The 14,951-nt window shown below is 33.5% G+C and overlaps 1 pseudogene; it reads right to left on the reverse strand.

The window, feature by feature from the left end:
* Positions 1–3,324: 3,324 nt before the first annotated feature.
* LOC147911001 (uncharacterized) lies at positions 3,325–8,769 on the reverse strand (annotated as a pseudogene).
* Positions 8,770–14,951: the final 6,182 nt, after the last annotated feature.

Genomic DNA, 14,951 nt, shown 5'->3' on the forward strand with positions numbered 1-14,951 from the left:
TATATTTAAGTATCATTTTTGTAGTACTAGAAATAGCTGAAACATTTTTGATAATTCTAAACTAAAAGAGGATAAAATAGTCAATTAAGAGTCTATGTGATTGTTGGTGCGCAAAGTTATTTGTTTATTCAAAATTAACCCGCATACGTTTCAATCAATGTTTTGTTCTTCTGAATGTGAAAACATTAATTAATTAAATAGATTATATTATATATTATAAATTGCGGAATACATAATATTAAAATCGATTTGTCACAATTTAAAATACAAGAGTATGAAACATATATCTAGGGTCATTTTGTTACCGTTATGGAGTCAGTAGTTACAAAAGTAAGACGCAAGTTCCCTTTTTGGTAATATTTCAAAAAGATTGCAGATTCTTTCTATAATATTTTATCAACCTTTCAATAAGGTTTTATGTGCAAGAACCGTTGCAGACATATTTCGCAATTTTTATGAAATGTTTCACTTTTTAGTTGAAATATTTCTGAGATATTTTTGAAGAGACTACATATTTAATTATATATATTATATTTAATATAATTATAGAGATACATTTAAAATATCCTAAAAATTGTGAAAGAAGAATTTATTCGTCGGAAGTATATATCTGTGGGGATTTTTCGGCATTCTCCAGATACAGAAGGATTGGAGATAGACGGGCGAAAGCCCGGTTCTTTTATGTTTCGTAAGAAATGTGTCAATATTGACGCATCGGCATCCTGTAAGGCGAGAACGATTTCCTAGTTAAAACGATCGTTGGCCGTCATGCCATCACACTGATCTCCGTGTCGTGCTTGAGACACGATTGTGATTTTGCGTGCTGCCCTGTGCATTTTCACAAAAATGGATTTTATGTGAATCACTATCAATCACGTTAGAAAAATATTATTAGAAGAGTATTCGTAAGGAGGAAGAACTTAACTCGGGAAATTTGTGTGCAATTGAGTGATTATCTAGAAAAGCCGAGCCTCTTTCAAATCTTCGAGTAAGTAAAATATTCTTTCTATATGAGATCTTCATTTCTCTTTCTCTCTCTTTCTTTTAACTTTATGTATTCTTTTTCTTTCTCTCCTAACTGTGTTATGCTTGGCACTTGATGAGGAGACATAGGTCGATATTCATAGTCAATTCTTTTTTCAAGAATCAAGATTTTAAGTTCTTCACGAACCAATTAAAGTCTTAAAATAAGAATCATCAATGAATACTGACCATAATCTCAGAACGCCTAATAAATAACTATTTTCTATATTCTTCCACTCTCTCTTTCTTTTTTGTTCTGCTCGCATAATTTAATTAAATTATATATAATATATTTTTAAAATAAAAATATATTATAATTTAATTAAATTACACGATATAGACTTTTCTTCATGTTTTTCGATATATAAACACCTAGAGCTCAGGTCATACTATAATATATAAATGTTATGTAGATGATTTGATATAACATTTATATGATTTATTGAGTTTTGTTTCTGATCAACTCTTGAAAGGACGTTTTCCTAGAACGCGTAATAAAAATTAAACTATCTATATATCTATATCTATACCCCTATCTCTCTTTCAAAGAGTAATCGAGATTACTCTTTGAAGAGTATTCAAACTCAAAACGGATTTATAATGTGGCATCCACTTGGATCCATTCTTGTTCACTGTTTTGAATTTATGTCTTAGTCCGGCCGTTTTCAATCGACATTCAACGCATTCCTATGAACAAGTCAGACCTCGAGAGGAGTACCTTTCATACGGATTTATAAACACGCTGACAGTGTTATTGCAGTATCATGGGACATTTGATTTCCTCACGTATGCTCGATCGTGATAAGGCGCGCGGCTTCGGGCGTGGTATCGTCGCGATAAAGAAGAGTTTTTTTTAAATACCGAGTCCCTCGCGCGAATAAAAAAGCCACTAAAAAGCCCTATCGACAATGAAACGTAAAAAGAAATTTGTCTTGATACACACATGCGAGCTGTTTTTCAATCTTTTGTAATTGACAATGAGTTTTACTTAATTATAATACCACATTCGTGATCGGAATAGACTTGAGTCGGGAAATTTCAAAGGCCACTCTTGACCTCGACGGTCGACCGTGGAATGATTCTCGCGGAGGCGACAAGCTGTTTTGAATGTTCCGGCAAAACGATAAAAATGTTACATAAGCGCACTCGTACCCGGTGCTTCGTAATCGGCGTCAGCTTATCGCAACTGATCGCACACTTGATTCACGTGCGCGAATTAAACGCGAGGTGTCAATTGGTATCGCCGTGCACTCGTGGTACTCAATGAATATCAAGTCGCTAATTAGAGAAGAACGATCGAAATTGGCCGATAATTATTTCGTTAATTTAAACGTTTTATTAAACGAGGTGTCACTTCAACACTTCTGAAGATCCATAAAATGATTCGCGCAAATCACGGAGTGACTTTGTGAATGTTTCGTGTTTTCCTCATTGTTATGCTGTATCCCATCTGATGATTCGATGTTGTCGATGAAGAGGCCGTGTTCCCTCGGATCATTTAATTTGGATCTACATTCGTCGTAACGTGAACAGAGTAAGATTTCTAGATTTTGTTCATAAGTACATTATAAAAACTAAAAGAATGGATGTGCAAAAATGATATTCAGAACACACCTTGGCGAAAAATCGAAATGTAAGGGCTATGATGTACAAAATGACGTAAATTGTATAACCATATAGCATAAAGCCGCTAGACTAAGAATCTTATATAAATCAATATGACGTTTTTATGTCGGATGTTTATTGATCCAACAGCCAGCCTTATATATGCCTATAATAGTTATGTAGTTTATGTCATTTTTTGTGTGATGACCCTAAGTCGAATGTAAGGATAAGAGCTTCTTGCATCACGTATAAAATATAAGAAAAAGAAATTAACCAATCAGAATCTTTTATTTCATGAAAAAGAAGGAAATTAAGGATTTTTAATTGATATTTTCTTATACATTATGCGTTATACAAGTGTCAGTGCTCCCACTTGAGATAATGAAATATAAAAAAAGGTGTTTATGTTTTGTTGTCTCAATATTCGCTTTCTATAAAAGTTTCATTTACATTTTTGTTACTCTCTCCTTACATTCGACTTATGCTCCGATTTTTACTTTCGTCAGGACAGAAGTCATAATGATATCACATGGATATCATTATATGATCTTATTTCACTTGCAAGTTTACTTATAAGCGATAAATAATAAGTCGTGATAATGTAATGGTCTATGATATCATTGTGACTTTGTATTCTATGTAAGCAGAACGAAAAAATCATGAAGACATCAAAATAGTATTAAAATGGTTCCAAAATTGTTATTAATTTTTTATTACAATAACGAGTCATTTGAATCAAAACATTTTAGATTGTACAATTTGTACGATTAGGTTCTAAATTGTAGGTAAAAAACGTTGAACTATGAATTATCAACATAAAGCGTTCATTTGCATCGCCATAAGGTGATGATTCACTCATTTGCATTTTGTACTTCAAATAGAACATTCAGATTTCTGCTCAAATGCTCTGCAGGCATCATTTTATTCTTGTTTAACATCTTTGAGTAGAACATAGTTCTACTCAATCTTTATAGCTCCAATAAAGGATTAAAAGTCTCTTGATCAGTCACATAATTCATTTTAACGTTATTTCGACGTAATCTTTTGCTCTGGTTGGATAAAAGCCAAACCGATCGAACTGGTGTGGAAGTTTTTCCATCAGCGTTTCGCTAATTAGAAACACCACGCAATTATGAGTGCCCTGTAAAATGACTTGTTGACTGCAGGTGTGCCGTGTTATCACTTAAGTCTCAACTGGAGTTAATTACCGCCCCTCTTAATTATTAACACGCTAATAATGGCCGGCTGGGATGTTCCTTTCCATCCGAGCAACAATTGACTCCAATCTCAAGGAAAATTGGGGCACTTCTATATTTCGCGACGTCCCCGTTCTCAATCCTAGATTCCGTTCGTCCGATCGTCGCGAAAAACCTCCCTTTGTTATTCCACGTCTTCCTCACTCACATCGAATCTTCGATGCGTTCGTTGCGCCCTACAAAACTGTGGCCGTTTGTTCTGTAATTAACACGTGACTGGTTGCTTCAGTTATAGTAAATGCGTTTCCACAGAGTCCACCTCATTTGCACGACCTACTTCTACCGAGATCTTTGCTCTGCTACGTCGTTCCTTTTCGCCCGTCAATGTTGAGCATTGTTCCGGTGTGAGAAATGACGGTGAATCCTTTTTCTCTCACTCTATATTAATGTTGCGTTCCATTGATTGGCAAGAACGGTGTTAGACAGAGGAATCGGGTTCTACATTTCGCGAGAGTCATCATAGCATTCCGGATAGCCAAACATGCTAAAAACATGTATTACAAAATATGTGTTGTAGATTATGGACGTTTTCTAATAAAAAGACACAGTTGACATAATGTAATACTGTGAATCATTACTTCCTTGTCATTTGTCAATGCTAAACAAGGATGAAATAATTTACTGTCTTACACTGTTTCATCTATATCTCTTCTCAGATAGAACACAAAAGTCATAATAATATCATAAAGAAATCATCACCTTATTTGTCACTTATATGTTCATTTGTACAAATAAAATCATAATCACGTATTCTATAATATCATAATGATAATTTTTGTGACTGGTTCCACCTGCTGGAAAACGTTAATGAACCTTCAACAATAGTCGAGCATAGCTGCTATTTCTCTAATATCGACATAAATATATCAGAAAGCAAGTTTATAATTATAACATCGTGATAACAAGATAAATACTTCCTTGCTGTATTTCTATAATAGTATAAAACAAATTTAAAAAGAATACAATGGATAAGAATTTGTTGACATATTACAAATATTTTGTTATCTGGGGTATCTTTAAGAAGTCTCGCTTTGAAGACTATACTTAAACGCCAACTACTCCCATTTTTTATCTTTCGAGTTTCACGTATATACTAAATTTTTTTCCATATTCCAGGACTAAACCTCTTGCATGACTCATCTTTTAGCTTTTTCTCTCTAATGTAAAAAGAAAAAGGATAAACCGTTCAAGAAGTTCAATTCTGGGATATGAAAAAAGAATAGACTCTATATTTTCATGATACTGTTCGTGCCGCCGTTTGCAATAGAAGCAACCTATTTCGATTATTTCCGCCTAATCTTTATCGTTTCCCGCGGTGCGTTGTTTCTATGAAAGCGATAAAGATATATCGACGCGAGTAGTACGTGGAACACCTTCTGCAGCCTAAAAATACGCCAAAAGCTGTTCAAGCTCGCGCTGGCGGCGTTTTCTCGTTCATCTTGCGGGGGGTTCGTCTCGACCGCGACCGGACTCGCGAAAATCTATCGACGAATTTTTCTAATTAAACAGCCCGGTCGGTAGGAGATGAGTACACCCGACATGTATTTATATCCGCGCGCGCCGCAGATTGGCAGCCGAATATTCCATATACCGGATGGAGAAGGTGGAGAACGCGTAGGCGCGTTCCATCGCGGCGGTCATTCGCGTGTGCGTGTCCGCGCGTACGTGTTTCGCGTACAAATTAATTGTTCTTCCAGTGGCGCTTTTTTTCCCTCCTTTTTCTTCGTTTCCTCTCTTCTGCCATACCGGTGAATACGGTACCAAACGACGACGATGACGGTTGGTGGTGGTGGTGGTGGTGGCGACGGCGATGGCAGCCGTCGTCATTGTTGCCAGCGATGACTTTCTCCGTGACGGAACACCGTGTCGGCTCCTCGTCGTGCCTGCTAATCGCTTGCACCGAACGACGAAGTTTATACCTTGATCCGCGAGCGAAGAGTTTACTATTTCGCAAAGTATCTGATCAAAGCATTTGATTTCCTCTCTTTTAAATGGAAGGTCGAAGGTTTGTTCTTTTTAATCAAAGTTCACTTCTTGCACAGTTTCTTTTTTCTCTTTTTCTCTTGTGAAAAGTGAAAAGAAAAAGAGGAAAGATGAAGAACCGTGTAAGAAGTTTAGTTAAAAAGAACAGGCCTCGTGTGTCGAGATGTCCATCTCAAAGATATCTCGAGGCAGTTCTTGTTCCGGTGACGTGAATCCCGCGAGGTGAGTGAAACTCTTCCAGTTAAGATACTTGGCCTGCGAAAAGAAGAAGTAATAAAAATAAGTAGAATCAAAATAGATGATAAGATTCGGAAAGAAACTTATCAATCACACAATTACTGTGACGACTTAAGAAGAATTTTATCAGGTTACTCAATGTCAAAATTCTTCATATATGAAACTGTCAGCCTTTAAATTCCATTGAATATTTTCCCAATGATAATATATATCTGTCCTGAAAACCGAAATAAAAGGTTTACATTTATGCACAATAATGATAATTTAATATTCGAAATTTGTTTCAGCGTAGAGTTTTACGCACAATTAATCGCAATAGCTGATTGTTCGAATCTTTATTGCTGTTTTAAAATAATCTTCGCCGACTGGAATATAAATATCAGTACATACAGACATGATGTCTCGTCACACACATCGATAAAGCGCAGTAAAGTACATGTGTGTGTATGTATGTGTATAGAACATAAAGAACGATTTTGCTGTATTAAAAAATTTAGCTTACATTGCTTATAGATATATATAGTATCTAAAAATAATTTTGTTGGATCGTCAAGTAATTCTGTAGAATACCTAAATATTAATAACAGTGTTTCAAAAACATTCTAACAATCAGTTTAAGCGTCCCATAAAATTATTTTGATGGCCAAAGTAAAATTATTTTCTGAGAGCTTTATGACGTTCTTGTAACGAGATGAAAATTACAAAAGTGAATATATTTATTCAGTGTCAACTAATGAAGTTATAAATATATATATTCAATAAATTCGCTCACTAATTTTCTCTCGTTTCAAGAGCTGTAATAGGCTCCCTGTATTTAGCTAAATTTTTATTCGTAAAACACAAATTAACAATAATATTATATGAATATTACAAATTTTCTACTCAACAAAGTAACTGTTATGTATAATATGTGTTATATTACAATTATATTGTTTAATAGGAAATTATAATATTGATATAATGTTAGTTTGTGTTCTATTAGACACTTCAGTAAAATCATTGTTTCCGTGTATACGTGTAACGAGCGTGCCAAACCAAAACCTTCTGCAACGAGTGTTAAGTTTATACAGGTGTTTGATAACGTCGAATACCTCCGCTACCTGAGACCTGGGCGAGCATACATATACCTATCGGAAAAAGATGTTACGGTATCTCATTTCCCACAAAAACATTTTTCTCGCATCTCAGATAGTCTCGTGAAAACTTATCGCGGAACAGTCGACTCCCAATCGATTTTAGCCAGATCTTTAGTCGATGGGATTCAGAACCAAGTTGGGTTTCATTTTACAGTACTCAAAAAATCAACGTAAACGTAGAAATTTTGGATATTTAATTCATCATTATGTGAAAAGATTCCATGAGAGATCGTATACGATGTAAATTCGTCGATTCCTCGCGATGTGCGAAGAATGATCAATGCACGATGCAATGACTCGATATCACCGCCGATGTCAGAGACGAAGAATTTTTTTATTGCTAATCGAGAGACTAAAAGAGAGAGAAGCTCACTTCTTGCCAGAAGGAAAAGTGAAAGAAACTGGAATTTACAATGATTCTTGGCTTCTACCAGTATTGAACAATCGCGTTTTCTGATCAATCTTGAATTAGAAGGTTTGTTTCTTATTGTTGCATTGGATTATACTAGTATTTTCCTTCTCTCTTTTGCCAAATATCAAACGTTTACACGGAAAGACTTATTTTACTAAAGTATTTAAAAATTTGGGTAGATACAGATCTAAAAATAATGTTATTGGAGTATCAAAATAATTATAATGTTTAAATATTGATAACAATACTACAAAATTTTTAACATTGTAGTAGTTAATTTAAGCTTCTTATATAATTATTTTGATGGTACACCAACTAAAAATATTTTCAGACTTGTACGCGTAGGTAAATTTTTAGATACTTCAGCAAAACTGTTCTTTTCGTGTATCTATTTCATTAAGTATTTCATTTCTTTAAGTACAGTATATATTAGTTCAGTTATAAACAGACTTCTATTATCTATATTCATTTCAAGGAAATTCAGAATGTCTTTTGGTAAATAATTAATCGAAGATTGAAATCGCGTAATAAATTAATGATCTCAGCGAATTTTGCGGTTTTCGCGAGTCAATTATGTGAGCTGAATTTGATAAAGGAACTCGTCGCGAGTAAGCGTGGTTTTCGCGTGCCTGAAGCGTCGAAATCCGAAACCATACCGGTTTCAATATCTCCGTTCATGATGCCACCATGGTGGAATGATAATGACCGACAGTCTAAGCGAAGATGCGCGGTAAAATAAGCCACGGACGTGAACGCTCGACTATGTACACAATAGGTATGATGTCACCGGCTGATGCTCGGTATTTGGTACACGGATTACGCGTGTTTCGCATGAGGAGAGAAACACCGAGCTGAGCCGAGCCGATTTGGCCGTCCATTTCTTCACCATATCCGGTCACCGACAGCAACACGTGACTCCTTCGGTGGCGCGCGAGTCCGTCCCAGTACCGGAAGTCACGAAGAGTATTAGGATCCCGTGAACGTGAGTGGTGTTTTACGCAACGCAAGTGAGATTCTCATTCTGGTGGGGTTCATCGAAAAGCGCGTTTTGGACGCACTTCCGGTTGAAGGTATCGATGATCGGCACCGAAATTATCGCGTTGGCGGAAGTTTGCATTACGCATGGATCACAAACAATCGTTCAATGTAATCTGAATGAAATATTTCTCAGGAATTACAGTTCATTGTATTTTATATTGCTAAAGTAAATCTTTTTCATTCTTTTAATAAGTCAAATCGTTCAAGTTTGACGAATGAATAATTAATATAAATTAATATTTAGTACACATGATAGTTACTTATGTCCTGCACATACTTTTCTTACAATTAGATACAATTAGATTAGAAGCACCTGATCAAATAATGGTCTCTATTCTTTTTTTTTTATAAATACATAATCTTATAAATATTTTTCTAAAAATAAAATGAAGATTGTATTTCGAAGAATTTTAATTTAAATCTCTGTCATTTATTAATAAACTACAATAAAGTATATAATAAGTTGATTAATTTTATTGAAGTGCATGGTAAAAATCTTGAAAATATTGTATTGTACTACAATTACCACATTTAAATTTTAAAAGAAAATTCTTTCCGTGTACATTAAACTATGTTACATTAACTAAAAAATCAGAGCACTCATGGAACAAGTCGGAATGGATTTCGATCGGAATTATTCTCTAAATTTCTATTGTGTTTTCTAGGGAAAACGAAATAATTCCGAAATAGGAATTCGTTCCAACATGTTTCATGATAGATACTTTGGTCTGAACGTTTTTGTCAAGAAAGACTCATCTTATTACAGACGTGATCACGAAAACATGCAACAATGCAATATATTTTCTGTCATCATTTCTGCTAAAACTCTCTGATGAAAATAAAAATCGGAGTGTAAATTGGATGTAATGGAAGAATAATAGAAGCGTGAACGAAACTTCTAGAAGGTGAAAATTGAAACAATAAAATGTAAAAGAAGCATTCTTTTACATTTTGACGTTTCAATTTTCGCTTCCTAGAAGTTTCGTTTATGGTTCTGTTACTCTCCCGTTACATTCGACTTACGCTTCGATTTTCATTTTCATCAGGGAAATAACCCAAATATGAGCTGAAACGTTCGAATCAGATTTTTTTAAGTTAATATAACATAGTGTTTAATGTAGTGAATTTTAATATTTGATACTTTGTGTAATTACTTCTAGCGATGACTCCTATCGCCTCGTTATTACTATTTATTGTTATATTTAATATAAGGAGTCCATTAATTTATTGTTTTATATCGATTTTATTATGAGATTTACTTTAATCCTTTCGTCAACGATACGCTTGTAAACTTTAAAATACTTTCAATCACAAATAGTCTAATCCTCTTCATCTTTCGCGGTTTCTACGAAAAATAGGATTGATGTTATTAATTAATCGTGATTAATAATTACGTGAAAAATATCGTCAAGTGAACTTAAAGGAATATCATAGGTGTAGATGCACCAGAATGTAGCGAGTTTCATTAACGCCTTCTAGCCCCCGCGAGACAATAGAAAGCGAAGATCTGCGATGGAGAGAGACGTGAAAAGAAGCCGGCCCCTAAACACCTCGACTCCAGCCAATGGAGTTGGAATGGCGGAAGACTTTAAACCCCTCCTTAAAGATCGCTCCTGGTGTAGACAGGTACACGCCGCGTCCTTATGTTCATGTCTCCTTGAAGGTATCGAACGCCCTCGCTATCAGTTCTTCGGTGAATCTCCGACCTCGTGCAAGGTGCAAGTGCCTTCGATATTTGTGTTCGATTAGATCTCGGATGTCCCATCGTCGTCACTATCGAATTTTTCACCGTATATCGAATTATGAATTCATGTTTCTCGACTAGAAACTCCCCGCTGTTTACCTTTCATTCTTTAGACATTCTCTTTCCTATCTTTTTGGAATTTAAGAAAATGAGAATGGAATTTAAGAAAGTGTTTAGGAAACATAGCGCAATCATACCTGCTTAAAACGACGTCGTAGTGCGAAATCAATCAATAAAGTTTAAAGGATCGACGAATGCCGGTGGACAAACAATTCGACCTCCGACTTTCCAGAAACTTAGATATTATATTTTTTAATTTTCGCAAACTAATTCTCCATCCACCGAGAGTTTCCTAGAAAATCGGAATTACAAATTCAGGAACATGACGAACTATATCAATAAAAATTCGTACAAGTAGTGATTAATACTGCTCGCAGTTCATAGAAAAATTTTATGATTGTAATTTTTTATAGTGAGTTCGGAATTATACACGTGATATCACTAATCAAACTATAGTTTTGACTGTTAATATTCTTCAGTGTTACGCGCAATTATGTTTTCTCTTTGTTAAATATTAAGATTGGTGAATATATAATTCCAATGTGAAGCATAAATAGTCATCAATCAAGTAAGTACGAACACAGAACGTTAATTAACGTTTTCTAGAATCCTGTTTAGACTTTTATTTATTTATTCTTAAATATTAGGTCATTAAATAAACAATGTCTATTTTTCGTATTATTATTAATACGAAGTGTCTGCATGTTTTCAAACAAAATTTGACAATTAATCACTGTTCGACAAAGTAAAGTTTCAGTTAAAAAAATCTGTTTTTTTCAATTGTGATACGACGATTTGTAACTGAGTTATGAGCAATTAAAGTCAAAATGCTCCTTTTATTTAAACCGCGATAACTCAGTAACAACAAATCAGGAATAATTTTAAAAAACAATTTTGTAGCGATTTTGAGTTTTTACGATCAAAAAATAGAAAATTTTCTAAAATTTTTTTGAGCACGTGTGAAGCTCAAGTGACAAAAAAATTTTCCTATTTTATCCAGCTTATAGTTTTATACATATAAAAATTACCAAACTCACAGAAACTCAAAACATAGTGATCCTTAGAAAGTAGAGATGTTAAGCTCTTTAAAATCTTTTTTAAAATTTAAGTTAATTTTTAACAAAGGAAGGTTGCTATTAATAGTAATACGAAAAACGGACATTTCTCATTTAATGATCTAATATAATTTTTTAAAATTAAAATAATCTTTTAAAATTTTGTAATATAAAGTTTGACAGCCGCATCTTTTACAAGCACTTTTTTTTCATTTAGATACATTATTTTTTGATTACGTAAAAATAAAGACAATATGTAAAATTATAAATGGAATTCTGCGCAATTTAACGCAAATTATAGACCCAAGATTTATAAATTATAATTTAATACATATTTTTTTAATTTTTCATTTCTTCTTTAACTGGACGTCTAGAAGGCAAGATGTCGGCATAGCTGATGTTGTTTGAAATTCGGCTGTGTCACATCCAGCCAACCAAACGGCCAGACGACAACGCGTAATGTTTCCACAAACATTCATATTTAATGAATAAAAATAAAAATGTTCAATAAAGGGCAAATATATTTTTGCAACATTGAAAAATCTTACCAAGAAGAAAAATAAAAACAAAGAGATTTTCTCGTCGCTAATATAATTATTGGAATATTTTTTTATTTTTTCACTTAATATTGTTTATTATTTTGCACTTTATTTCTATTTTCGGACTATCTATAATGCTTTTTGCCAGAAAAGTATAGATTCTCTAAAAGACAATTGTGCTTCTAATGACGATTATTCTTTTTTCTTGAAGGAGGAGAACGAAATAAGAGTTTTTGTGACTCATATTATATCTTCTATACATTTGGAAGGAAATAGATGTGACACACGATATTGGGATAAGAAAGAGAAAAGGAAAAAAACATAAAAAGTTCAACAAGGAAAAAACACAGAGGACTCGTCAGATTTTGATTTTCTTTAGCATGAATCTATATTGAAAATAATTATATAATATTAAAATAAATAATAATATTGTGTCGTATCCGAATCGCGTTTTGTTGAATTGTAAGTAGTATCTTTTAATGTACAAATTAAACACTACAAAGTACCTGGAAAATTAGGGCACAAAATGAGTTTTCATATATAATGGAATTTATAATGTGATAAAAGATGTCTTAACTCGGTATTCATAGTTGATTCTTATATTTTAGACTAATTTAAATATAGTCTTGAGATGTCGTAAACGGTCACGTATTAACATCTTAAGACAATTTTAAAATAAGAACAGTCATGAATACTGGCCAAATATAAGGCTCAATATAATTATATATATTAGATGTTCCGGTTACACGACAATTTCCTCAGTAAATAAAAATGGATTGAAATGAATTCAGATTTTCAAAAACACGCAAGGTTAAAATAAATCCTTTTCAATCCGAATGCATTTTTATTTATTTATAAGAATTGCATGAAAATACATAATATATATTTCTATGCCTTTCAATCTAAAAATAATATCAGCTTTTTCTATGCACATAGGAAATACTGTTCTATTCGAAATTCCGAATAAAAAATGTAATTTTCAATTGGATCCATTAAAATGAAAAATTTTTTTATTCAATTAGATTCAATTAAACTTAAAATACGGATAATTTCAATCCATTTTAATCCATTCTCAATTATTGAGCATAAAAAAAGGGGATAATGTTGATACGTACAGCATAAAGTTGCACAAAAGTTGCAGCAATACTCTGCAACATTGCGTGTTACAGCAATATTGTAGAGATTTTGCAGCGATATTGCTATAAATTCTGTGCTAGCTGTATGGTAACAACGAAAACCCCTACACAATAATTTAATTTCTGCGAATTAGTAAGGACAGGAGCATAAGAATCGTGCGAAAATAATGAACCAATCAAAGTGCTTAATTTTTTTATTTTTCATGAAATAAAAGACTCTAATTGATTAATTTTCTTACGCTCTATGCGTTATGCTGGTTCTACATTAATCGCAGTATCGCAAGCATTGCCGTCCAATCAACGTCAAGTTATTTGATTCTGATTGGACAACAACGCTTGTGATTCTACGGTAATGAAGAATCTAATGAAGAATCAGTTTTATGCGTTATGCGAAATTATACGCACTGACTTATTGATAAATTATTTTTTAGATTTTAATAATTTTTGGCGCTTTTATAATTTTCTGAACGCGTTAAAATTCTATAGATATACCAAAGTAGCCTTTTACCTAAGCCGAAATGCCGACAACTTTCTTATTGGCTATTTCGATCGCCATTTTTTTTATTTAGTGGTCAAATAAGTGCTTATTGTTGTCATATGATAATTTTTTAAATATGATGTGATTATTAGGTAAAAAATGGAGAACCTTTGCGCCTTTGATATATCTAGACTCTAGAGCTTTAAACGCACACGACATCAAATGACTCTTGCAGACAGGATGGTAACGCTTGGCGTGTAACGGAAGTTCTTTCGCTTTTAGGAAAAGCGATAAACTAAATGAGTGTATTCAGTATTACAACTGCTCACTGAGTGCTCAGTGAGCTCTTGCACCTGTGCTTGGTCTATATTTTTTTATCTAATAGAATATATATGCCAATCAAGTGCAAGAGCTCAGTGAGCGGTGTAATACTGAATGCATCGCTCTCGGGTCAATTACCACCGCGTGTTGCCACATTCTGTGTGCAGAAACGGGTCAAAAATAGCATGCAGAGACATCTCACGGCGTTAACTTAAATTACATAAGTTAGGACTCAATTTTTATTTTCTGATTAACTTATGGTTAAGCTTCACCTGATATTTTATCCAATGAATTTCAACTGTAACGATGTTATAGTGAAGTCTATTAGGTGAAACATCAGATTAAGCTTAACCACAAGTTAATCAGATAATGAAAAATTGGGCTTTATACGGGATGCGATTCACTTAGCGCTGCAAATACTTCGTTGATCAATCAGTAAAAAGAATTTTGCGAATTGACCAATCAAAGAATGTTTCAAAGTATTTACAGTGTAAAATGAATGATTTTTTGCTGTTCTCTAGGGCATGATAGAGACACAATAAGGATAAAATAACACCTGGGTGGCATTCGGAATCTAAACACAGCTCGAGTTGTAAAATTCTCGAAGTAGAAATCGGAGTAGTTCACGTAAAATATTTCGGAACAAATTGTGTGTAATCGAAGCAGCATAACTTATAGTAATTAATGTAAAAAAGCCCACAATTATTTGGATGCACAGAAAATTCTTTCTTGTGTGAATGTAACAAAATGAATAAAATATACGTTTCCTTCAATTCCTTATCAATATACGTATGAAACTCATACTCTCTGAAATCAAAAATAGGTTGTCAAAAAAATTTAAACAATGGAATAACCAGGGTAACACATCTACAGATAAGACAACGGACAATAATGAAGATAAAATTAATCACAAGTTTTTTATAATACC

Source organism: Acromyrmex echinatior, chromosome 1, assembly GCF_024713525.1.
Source record: "Acromyrmex echinatior isolate Ae372 chromosome 1, ASM2471352v2, whole genome shotgun sequence".
Lineage (NCBI taxonomy): Eukaryota > Metazoa > Arthropoda > Insecta > Hymenoptera > Formicidae > Acromyrmex > Acromyrmex echinatior.